This window comes from Phytophthora infestans, genomic scaffold (genome assembly GCF_000142945.1).
Source record: "Phytophthora infestans T30-4 supercont1.28 genomic scaffold, whole genome shotgun sequence".
Taxonomy (NCBI): domain Eukaryota; phylum Oomycota; class Peronosporomycetes; order Peronosporales; family Peronosporaceae; genus Phytophthora; species Phytophthora infestans.
The window spans coordinates 1421174-1433320 of record NW_003303731.1 but is presented as its reverse complement, the minus strand read 5'-3'; positions in this window follow the sequence as shown (position 1 = coordinate 1433320).

Genomic DNA, 12147 nt, shown 5'->3' with positions numbered 1-12147 from the left:
ATTAATGTCAGCCTAGAATGATTTTAATCCGACTGCTTTCGCAAAGTGCTTGATTTCAGTATCAGCACCACCATGATGGTGTCCAGTATCGAGCCAAGAGATGATGTATTCACCAAAACTGTGTCGGATCAAATTTTCGGCACACACGGTTGTCCAACAGATGAGTTTCTTTTTCTACTTTAGCACAGCCGCTTAGTTTCCTCGGTGTCTGACTCGATATCGTATCCGATTACAGCGTGACATCTAAAAAATAAGTATTTTTAGCACGTAGTCGTGCTCTGCACTTCGTTGATCTGGCCGGTAGTCACAAATTGCAAGTGAGAGCCACGTTGTCAAGTACGTAGGAATTGTGTTTCATAAAGAGCTGATGAGGGAGATGATTCTTTAAAAGCCAAAACGTTCGCAGCCAAGTATGGGGAGTTAGCTACGGTTTGGGTAGCTGTGGCTCAGTTAGTCTCGTCGGCACTTAATTCATCTATTCTTGAAGAAGGTCCGTGGCCGCGTTTGGCTGTGAAGGTGAAGCGGAAGGAAGGAGAGCTTCGCTCTGCAGTAGGCAGCTGAATCGAGGAATTTCCCGATGCCGTAAACGAACAGAGCCATGACGAATCGCTCCCAGGCTTGGTGGGCCAGTACGTCCTTCTGGATGACGCCTATAAGGACGACAAAAGGACTGCGCCAGTAAAAAGAAAGCATGTGCTTCGAGATGTGCATCCGGAATTGTAGAGGAGGCACTTGCTTGGCGAGCGTTAGGAGGCGAGAACGACCCCAGCTCAAGCTCATCGGATACCGGTGATGCTTTAGAAATATCCGAGACAGGTTCAGCTTATGCAAATATCTCTGGACGGGAGCGCAGGAGTGCATCCCCAGAAGGAAATTGAAAGGCAGGACAAGGGCGCATGTAAAGATATGCATCTTTGGCGTCAGCAACTTCCACATCAACTTAGAGCCCAGCATCAGGATTGACTAGAGCTGGAGCGCGAGATGCATATGCTACAACTGCAGTTAGAGCGAGACCAAGCTCTTGCTCAAGAACATATATATATATAGCTCTTGGCACAGTGACAACTCTACCGATTACTTTAATTTCTCATTAAATTATCTAAAAGATGGCTGATTTAACATGTAACAACCAGCTGGTGCGAGCCAAAAGATGCTGTTCAAGTGGTGGGTTCCAATCGACCTACGTGTTTAAGATAATTAATTCGTGGATGGAGTTGGGCTAGAATTCCGTCTGGTCAACCTACGTTTCTCGATTAGACGGTCTTGCTCAAGACCTCTAGTATCGAGAGCAAGACGAAGGCCAGAAGGGTGAGGGGGCTTTGCTCTCAAAGGAATCTTAGCGCACGTGCTACTGTTGCCACGTGGCCTGATCGGGCTTCACGTGAAAACTTTCTTCTCATCACTGTAGAGTTGAATAAATAAGGCTAGCTTTTAGAGGCGTAGCGCGCCAGTCCAAGAGAGATTGACCACTTTCGTAAATTTTATCGATACTATTATGTAATGTTTTCCGGCAAATTGCAGCCGCTATTCTTGTGCAAACTCTCTAATTTGAAATATAAGCGCCCGTCGATGCCGAGATATATTTTCATCGGCCTTGTTATAGATAGGGTCACGTACGCTAACATGTAAAGTCTATTATTGTGTGTTCTGTTTAAATTTCCGAGTGTGGTTGATTGGAAAGATCAAATGAAACCGTCGTGCCAATCAACGAACCCATTATGAAGAATGGATGCGTCTCAACGACTCTCGTCTGAAGCAGCACTTGGCTGGCATTAAGTGGACTACGAACATGGTCATTGATGTCGTATCGGGATCTATCGCTAACTACAAGGAATTGCAACGAGACTGGGAGGTATTGAGGCAGCGTTTGCAGGAAAATCTAGTTTGTCTCGAAGTACGGAATAATATTATCGAGGCATGCATACGCGATATAAATTCGCCTGCCCGAAGCACTGTGATGGATCTGCTACCCCGAATCGAGAATGTGGAAGACAGAGCATGAAAAGGACCTTCATTGTTGCGTTTTAAGGGTTCGACTACGATTTTAGCTGCGTAAAGCCCAAATCGGCTTCGAGTTTATTCAATGTCTAAAAGCCGATTTTCACTTGACAGCGGCTTAACAGCATCGAAGAAACGTCGAAATTCCAGTCACTATGGTCGAGCACCTTGTCCATCTTAAACAGTCTTTTAAGCGACTAAGTGTCTGGACAACGAAGGGCATTTGGTTTCGGTCGCTGCGTTCGTTGTAGTGGCGTTGCAAAGAGCGCTTTTGTATTCAAAAATACATTAGATAGAGCTGTAGAATATGCAATAAGTGGGTAGGAAGATCGGCACGATACCCACACTTCGGAGCTAGTGGATAACCTCTGCGTGTCTGTGGATCGTAGCTCCATCTCCACACCGAATTTGCTCCTGGATACTGGCGCACTTAAGGTCCTGTAGTATGAACAAAGTCATGGCAGCATCTCGTGAACTTCAGTCGATTAAAGGTCCCTTCAGTGTTGAAATAGTCGACACCGAGGAAGGCCAAAATCGATAAGCGTGATTTTTTTTATTAAACCTCGCATCCTTTTTGCCTCGGACAAAGAACCCTCGCTTCCTCACCGTACCCCTGCTGTCAAACGACGTCTAGAAACACCGAATTCAGGTGACTTCAGCTCACATGGCTTAGCTACTCGACAAGCAAATATTTTACCGCTCCTTCAGGAGAATCGCCCGGCGCTCTAGTACCCTCCACGTCAAGCTGAACGCGTCGATTATTCGCCAGACCGAGCTTTTGGAGATGATGACGCCGTGCGTCTGCTTGAAGGCAACATTTGCTTCGTCTAGATAGACAAGAGAGTGTTGCTGGTAAAACTTAAAAAGCTGCATGCGTTGTTTGTTTGTGTATTTCCACTCTCTGGTTGATTGGTAGCGCTGAAATGCCCTATTTTCATTGTATGTCTTTAAACGGTTGCCGATGGTGTGCTCCAACTTAATGAAGACATGCGCTAGGTGTTGCCGCGAGTACCCGAGCTTGATGTGTGCTATACAGTGGTGACATGCGCGTATTGCCGCGTTACGACCTCCTCCATTGTTTGCAATGCGAAATTCGGGCTTCAATCTCTTCAAGTTTGATATTTTGACCAATCAGCGCCCTTGTTGATTCGATGGATTTCAAAATGGGTCAAACCACACCGTTCTGGAAAGTCTTAATCAAATTGACAATACTTGCAACATGCCGCTCTATTGTAAAAAAGGTTGGACATTTGTGCCGGGAACATGTTTCAGAAAAAAATGGACAGAATATGATTGGTAATAGTTGGCATAGCTTCGCACCATAATTTGGACAATAAATAGGGTTTCAGCCAATTGGTGGTGACTCTTGTCTCGGGCCTCTCCAAACCATCAAAATCGAAACACATGGGTTGCGGGCGATCCAAGGAGCTTACAGAAAGAAAGCGTTGTCCGCTATCTATGCGCTCGTACTAAGAAGAAGGCAAGCTGGTGTGGGGTGTGCGGAAAGCCGCGACAAGTGTGTTTGATATCGACAGAAGAACTGTTGCATCTATCTGGAAGGGGCGAGAGGATCTATCGAGTAAAAAAAAGGGGGGGGGGTAGGAAGCACAAATATGCTCTGGTTGATGTTGAAAAGAGGTTGAAGCGGTGTCGCTGTTGCAACGTCAGTCTCTTCGAGCGACTGCGGCAAACATTGGCCTTGCAACGACGACTTTGTGAGGGTTGGATCTCTGCGCAGTCACGTCGCGTATTAGGTCACTACTGACGCCGACACACATGCGTAAGCGTCTTGATTGGGTGAAACGCTTCGTGGGATCAGGTAGCATTATCTTAATTTTCACCTAACGAAATCAGTAATATACATCACAAATTTTTAAAATAACAGAATCTCCACAGGCTTTCCATTATTTTTACGCCTATGTTCACATCAATGAAAAATGGGTTTTCATCGTGTCAGACGCAAGCCGTTTTGCATCACACAAAACAATATAGTTCCTCAGCGGTCATTTCAAAGTAAGCGACACTCGCTCAAGGTCATGTTTCTCGTAGCTGTCGGCCGCTCACGCTACAGTATGGCAAAACATCAGTACTTCAACGGTAAAACCGGTCTGAGGGTATTCGTTGAGACCCGCCTCGCAAAGCGAAAGTTCAATCTACACCCGCAAGGAGCGCCGGTGACAGTTCCCATTAGCGAAAAAACGTGATCAATTCCGTCAAAAGCTTATTGGGGACGTCATTCCAGCCATTCAAGCGCATCTGACCGGGAATTGCTAACTGCAATGATTTATTATTTTCTGCCACCTTACCGAGTAGCCTGTCCGTCTGTCAATAAGTCCGTCCGTTTCCTTTCTTGCTGATTTTTCCTGCCTTTTTGCATGGCTACACTGGGCCTTTCTAATCCCATCTTACCGACCGCGCCTACCTTTCTGACTTGACCTAGCTATGCAAAAATTACAAATATACCCAAAAGCGTCACACAATTGATTCGCGCCCTGATTGGGCAATACCTGCCGACCTGCGACACTGACGGGATCTGTCGCACGCTCAGACCTTCTCTCGCCCTCGCGATTGGACGAAAGGTGAACATTTCTGCCGCGAACGAAACACATTGACTGGATGCAAACAGCCAGGCGAGCTGCGTTAATGATTGATTATTTACATTTAGCTACGCAAAACCTGTTGTACGTATTGAAAATCGGACACAGTACCACTTTTAGTTATAAGAGTTGTTTTCATCACATTCTTAACCCCCCCGTTACTAAGGCTTGATAAGGAAGCTTGTGTCAAATGAGGGAAAAAGGTCCATTTGTATTTTTTATGACATTGTTGCACAGGGTTTGGTTAGATTTCGTCAAATAGAAAGTTCTGTGGATACACTGCTTTGAGACATGCCTGGTCCAAACGACATCGTGTTTGTGGCTGCCATCCACTCATTCTCGAGCTCGCCGCTGTCATACGCAACCCACTAAGCCGCAACGAAAATGGCTCCACCGCGTCGCGTTACGCGCCGCGACGCAGAGGTTTTCATGCGCCGCCTGAGCGGCTACGACGGCGAGGAGAGGGATCGCCTAGTGCGTGAACACCGCGAGTACATCGCGGGAACACGAGACCGAGATGCAGACTTCGGGAACGGCGACGGAGCCACGTTACCAGCACCGCCGCCGCCTCCTACGACCGGTAGACGCCCACGCATGACTGTCTCGATCAAGCCAAAGGCTCCGCCCAAGAAGCAGAAGAAAGGTGCGCTTGTAAATTTCTATAATGCTTTAGCTAAATATCCGCGACTACAGGGGAAGGCACCTGCAGCTGCTTTCTATGCGGAGGAGCTGGCAGAGAAAGCCGCCGAAGCAGAAGAAGAGAGTGGCCAGGAAGATGATGACGATTATGTAGCTGAAGAAGAGGTGATCGATGCAGAGGAGTTACTGCTGCCGCCGAACAAGTCGGCTCGAGGTAAACGGAAGGCAGGTGTACGAAAACGTTTGGGGAAGCGTGCGCCAAAAAAGAAGAGAAGGTTACCAGTGCAGTCACCACTGCAGACACCACCGCCAACACCAGCGCAGACGCCGACACGAAACCAGAGCCCACATGTTGTTCTTTCACGTGCTGAAAGCAGGTAATGCTGGCATTTGTATTTTGTTTCATTTGTTTGTGGTTTGACTTGGTTTTGACTTATGTATGCAGCAGTAAAGAAGATTCCGGACACGATTTTAAACATGCTGGTTCATCTCCACCGTGTGCTCAGCCAGCGCCTACATGTACTCCACTTCGAAGCAATGCTGCCAGGTAAGTCACTTTATTGATACTGCTGTATATCAAACATGTGATCTCTGCGTAATCTTCTGACATACTGTATATGCTTCGTGTGGTGTAGGAGCCTGAGTATGCTATCAAGTCCAGAATATACGTCGGTCAGAACCAACCCTGCCACCCGTGATGACGACGTATCTGACGACGATGACGATGAAGACGGTGGTCTCAATTCAGACTATGAAAGCTCGGATTGTGGATCTGCTGAGTGGTTTGAGGATGAGTGCGATGTGCCGGTAACGGAAACGTTCACCGACAGCGACAGCGAATCCAGTAAAGAAGTCGAGTGTACACCGGTGGCAAAAGGAAAGAGATAAAGCAAAAACGGTGGTGATAGAGCAGAGCAAGAGCGGTGGCGTGATATCATTGATAATTGGAGAGTCATTGAAGGCAGCGATTTGAGCAAGCTTGCCCATGACGCGGACGCACTGAAACGTATGCGAACCGAAGGCTGGGAGACGAGTATGTTTTCGCTCATTTACTGTGTGGTCTCTATGCTGATTTCTGTATTTCATTTGTGTCTAGATCCTAATGCATTCCCAGATACTGAAGACTTTCCTGGATTGTATGATGGGGAGTATGGACCGTCAGCCGAAGCACTAGCTTGTGCTAAATCTCCACTCGAGTTATTTCTGTTCTTTTTGCCTAGGGATTTTTGGGTGAGTGTGGCTAAGGAGGCTAACCGCTACTATAAACAGAAGCTACCAGAACGAATGCAGAAAAAAATCGAGTCGCAGACTGGGCTGAACAAGCTTACGCTGGAGCAAATTTACCTAAATGAGAGGCGCGTGCATTCCGAAAGTAGCCCTAAGCCTCGCTGCGGTCGCGGCATTCAAATGAGGCCACCGGGGAAGAAGGCAGGTAACGCTGGTGAGGCTTCGACTGAAGGTGGCGCTGCGAGTGAAGGTGAGATCGCTGGCGATGATGAAGGCAGTAGCGATGGTGGCACCACTGCTGAGTAGGCACATGATGTGCAATCAGCTGCTAGTGTTTGTTTTGCATTACTTTTGCACTTCAGTACAAGACGTTCGCAGTATTCTTTGCACTCGATTTAGATAAAGAAAGACTCTCCTTGTAAAAAGGCCAAATCGTTTTGCTCTATATCTAGCATGCAGCTATATACCACGTCAGAACAAGCTCGATAGGAAGCGTGTGGTCACATGGACAGTGATAAAGGGTGACTTTGTACTGAGAGGCGGATATGGTTCATTTTTTACCACATACAAACTCCTTGTTATCACTAGTCTTTAACATGCTTGATATCAAGCATGAGGTTAGGGGGGGGTGCACTTACGATTTGCTCTCGTAACGGGGGGGTTAAAGTAGAGACGATGTTATTATTACTATTATTAAAGTAGGCTTTACGACCTTTGCGTTACCTGTAGCTGCACCCGGTTACCGCACGGTACGAGCGAATGGTACCTACGTGGTGGTGCTTAAAATCATCGTTATTGCTTAAAAGTATGCTTGTTTTTAAAAAAAATGAAAAAAGCATTATTTACCCTTTCAAATAAATTTAATTTTTTTTTCTTTTACTAATGAGTAACAACATTATATGGCCATGTATTGTCTATTTTTTCGACGTGTTTTATTAGCAAAAAACAAAAGCATGCTTATGATATAATAATACTATCTAATGTTTCGTTTAATAATGTACACCCAGCAGTAAATATCCGTTAGAATACCTAAAACAAATTACGCAAGATTGTAATTATAATAATTTGTTCACAGTTTGCAACATGGCGAGACCTACGGCAAAGCGATTGCTACTGCTAAATCCACAGCGGTCTACGATGGTCCCACAAGACCGCTGCGCCTGCTGCGGGAAGCTGCAGTATGGTTACGCGCTCCGTATAATCAGCGGGTGGCGCATCGGGTGACACTGTATTGCCTGTGAGAACGGGCCAAACGCGACTAAGGTCTACGAGTGAAAGGCTCACAACCAGATCCAGGAGAGGTGCACTGCCAGGATAGCCTGGCGAATGTTAAAAGCGCGATGTGCCCTGACTTTTACCGCAAGAAGAAGAAGCGGCGCAGCCGCTCTCGCAAGCTGACCGCCCGAAACGCCAAGTACATCGAGCAAAAAATCTGTAGAAGAGTAAGTTATTGGTAAATATACGCTGTTAGGCCCCCATTTTCCTACCTATATTTGTATTTAGTATACTGACTGACGGTACGAGGCTTGGGGTCGCACATACGGTGAACTGACTATGACGCTGCCAATTGTGTTGACGCACCTACAGAGCGTAGTGCGTTTCATATAATAATTAGCGCACGGTATCTACTGTGTACGTCTGCAAGCTGGCCGTCCCTATCTGCATACGCGTCACCGTAGACTGCAAGTACACTCACTCAGCTGGACACAAGCTAAATCAAGATATATGTACCACCAACGCTCATAGCGTATATTACACTAATGCGCGCTCACAAATAAAAACTACAGTATGGAGTGAGCTCTACGCGCGACAAATAATTTGCTGTCTACACAGACACGAGCATGTGTGCGATAGTACAGACCATACATGTGGGCGTCGCAGGTTGATTGATGTGTCTGTACGCAGTACTGTACATTAGTGGCCAGTCCATAATGGTCGAGATATGAGCTCAGTTGAGTCGCGGATGGCTATAAGGTGTTCCCGCCGCGCGCGTATAAATTGTTCTTGCTAGCAGATGTGAGGCTAGCTTGCCAGTATCGCCTGTGCCCAGTTAGTAACCGGCCTGGTCATAATGACTCATATACCAGGAGCGTAAGCACATTAAGCTAGCACGACAATGCAAACGTTCCGAGAAAGCAGCAGTGACTCCGTGCACAGGTTTTGGTTATCACGATCACGTGGTATATACACTCATTGGCCACCTTGCGAGATATGCACGGAGACATAAAAAAAGCTGATAAGTAGACAGCGATAGTATTTCATATAATGTACATGAGCGACAATTCGATTCAAGTCTTACATATCTACGATCTGCTAATCTGCCTACAGCCATGTGGCTTCGTATGTTCGCCATACATATTGGATCCAGTAAATTTCACTCGGAAAGGATCTATACAACTCTGTCAGTCAGTACCTTTGCAAATAAGTCAGTAAGTACGTTGGCTTTGCAAGTAAGATAAATGCATGCGGACAATAGTGGAAAGACCCTTCAGTAATTTCAGAAACAGCTCAGCGGAACAATTTCAAGGCACAATATTGGTGTTTGTGGCGACCATTGGCAAATACTACCTGTCCTAAAAGATACTTCGCGCGAGGAGCTGATTCAACCTTAATCTAATAGACCGTCGCAATCAAAGATATGGTGTCGACTGCCTCACGGCGATGACGTGCAGATGGTAATATGTTTGAGTAGGCGTATTTACTCCAGCTACACTGGGATTCCTCACCTATCTACGCCAATATGGGATCATCATTGGTACTGACCCGTCTTCTGCACAACATATATTACATTTGCTACCACGCGCACCTCCGATTCGTGTCATTTTAGAAGCTATACGCTCAAATGGGATTATAGCCCAAACCTCCCCGGGTAAGATGGTGCTCATCTTGCAGATAACGCTAAGCCCGGGTCATGTCTCCCATAACATGTGAACACTAAGAGTATTGTGTGCAGTGTGGTTTTGATCGTAGCATAAGTAGATCACAGTATACATATATTATGTGAAGCTTCGCTCAAAGTAGAAATTCTAAGCCCACCGCAGCGCAGCGGAGGTGGTCGGCCCTCTCTACACCAACCAACCATGCCCTAGCGTCCGCGGAGCGGACGCCCAGAGCCCTAGTTTTCTTTTTTATTTCAAACAATCAACGCTGGCACGGTGTCTGTCCGTCCGTCACACGAAACGCTCAGATTCCTGAGCCTTTCCATTGGCTGCCGAGCGGAGCGAAGGCGGCTTCGATTGGTTAAAACGGAATTATGTAGCTTACATGAATGAATTAATGTGGCTCACAGAGCACATATGGAGATTTGCACAGGACTATCCATTATCCAAAAGCGTCATCGTTTTAATATTACGAAGTATTTACTATTTTAATAATGCATGTAACTTTTAATATTTGAGTGCTAAACAGAGCAACTTATTCTTAAATGAAATAGTCCCTAAATACGCTTCCTATGCTACAAGATGCTTAGCGTACACGTAGGAATGCGTGCTTCCGAGGGCATAATATTAATATACGTAATACTTTGTACTCACAAGCGACAATGACTAAAAAATAACTACAACTGTTTTGCTGTAGAAATATTATCTAAGTGTTGACTGAACTGCCAGATCGTAGTACATGTAGAACAGAAGCTGGCCGTAAGAACTGGCCGTAAGAACAACACTGTGCTTCTAAACGTTGTTACTTGAGCCATAATTTTAGATTAAAAAAATAACCCAGATGAGCAAAACCCGATACTACTTAGCTGGCGGACGTGTCGCCAACAACAAAGTAGGATACGATTTTATTTAAAGCGGCAAGACAACAACAAAACACGAGAGGTGTTTATTATGGTTGGCTAAGTAGACACCATAACGAAACGTTAATAAAGTTGGAGCCTAAATGACGTTTAACCATCCTGATATTATCGTTAAACTATCAAATAGAAAGCACTACCGGCAACAACAGCAAGGCGTATTGTCCACATGCTTTAATCATAACTGGTACAGAATCGAGTGTCTAATGACTAATTCTGAATCAGCAACGCTGCATGCAGTAAAAAAAAATTCTAGCTTTCATTGAGTTTTGTGTGAGAAGTGAGCAATCTTTATTTACTTACAAGCCCAAATAGGCAGTACAAGCGGGTAAGTTTAAAAGCTGGACAGGTCATTACTATCTTTTGCGTTGATGTGAGCTAAGTTTCATAGCGGCTCAGAAATGGCCCGTGATATCGAGCACGACGCTTAATTAAACATATTGTGTAGCGTTTGTAAATGTCATTTGAAGTGCAGGTGAGGTTGGGTGGAAGATGAAGATACAGTGATAGCTAGCAATAATAACAAGGATTGCATCAAGAATATTGATTCAAGATCGTTATAATAATTATTATCTCAATCAGGAAATATGATGCTGACCCAGATTTGTGAAATTAAAGTCTAATCGATTTAGGCACACAGGAGTTCAGCAGGTTTGTTAATAATTATCCCGCCGAAGCGCAGCGGGGACAGGAAGGCCAAAGTAAATATCTATAAAAAAACTAAACTACCGCCGAGTAGCGGCGTCGCTCGGCTAGTAATAAATAATGATGTTGCGTTTATTACATGTAATAAAACTGTTTTCATACAGCAGGATAATGCGAATCCGCACTGTTTTGGCTATGATCTAGCTGTCACTGCTGCTTGCCGCGATTGGAGTATCTCGCTTGTTGTTCTTGATCTTTCTCTGTTTTCCGCACCCCAAACGTTCCAGCCAACGAACACTGTGACGAGCATCGTAGAAGCAGTAAAATACGCGTACAATAAATTTCGGCGCAAAAAACTGGATAATGCGTTTTTAACGCTTATATCAGTCATGGAGACTTACCTCGAAGACGAAGGAGGAAATCGTTTTGCTAGCGGAAATTCCCGAATAATACTCTCTACCCGAATAATACCCTCATCGCGTACCCTCACAGTAAACGAGAGTAACCTCACTAAAACAAAGCCAGTACGAAGCCACCTAAAAACGGCCCAGCCTAGCAGACAATTTCATCGTTTCTTTGGATCAGAAGAGCCACTGATTGATTCTAATTCTACCGTAAAAATATGCCTTGAGTGCGACAAACGGGTCCAGTGCGACGTTCCCATTTTATGTGTGGCACATCCTTTAGAGACAGATCTCTATAGACGATCAGCCGCCTATTTAGGACGGATGTCGTCAAAAGGGTTCATTGAAAAAACCTTGATGAGATTATATTTGACTTGATTTTGACCAAAAATCGATGTCGCACTGGGGCCGATTCCTACGGTACTGCATCAGCTACTATTACATTGGCTGGATTTAATCAGGGGTTAATGGTAACTCCAAAATCGGTGAAGGTAACATAGTGATAATATCACCTGGCTGACCAGCTACTATAAGAAATACCACCTAGTATTTACTTCCTAGACAAAATGATATTATTATAAATCAGCCTAATTTTGGTTAATACGATATTAAACTTTTTAAGGATTGCGTAATCGGTATTAGTCCACCAATCATATATCGCTAAAGTATGACTAGCCACAGTATTTCAAATAAACGTGAGAGAAATGAAGTCCGGGACAATTGTGAGAGTGACGGCAAGGTTGGTGTGGTGTGTTGGCACTGGTAAGCGCATTAATCTAGCGTCACAGGGCGCAGGTTTATGACCTTTGAGCCGAGGGCTCACCAAAGCACTTGCAGCAGT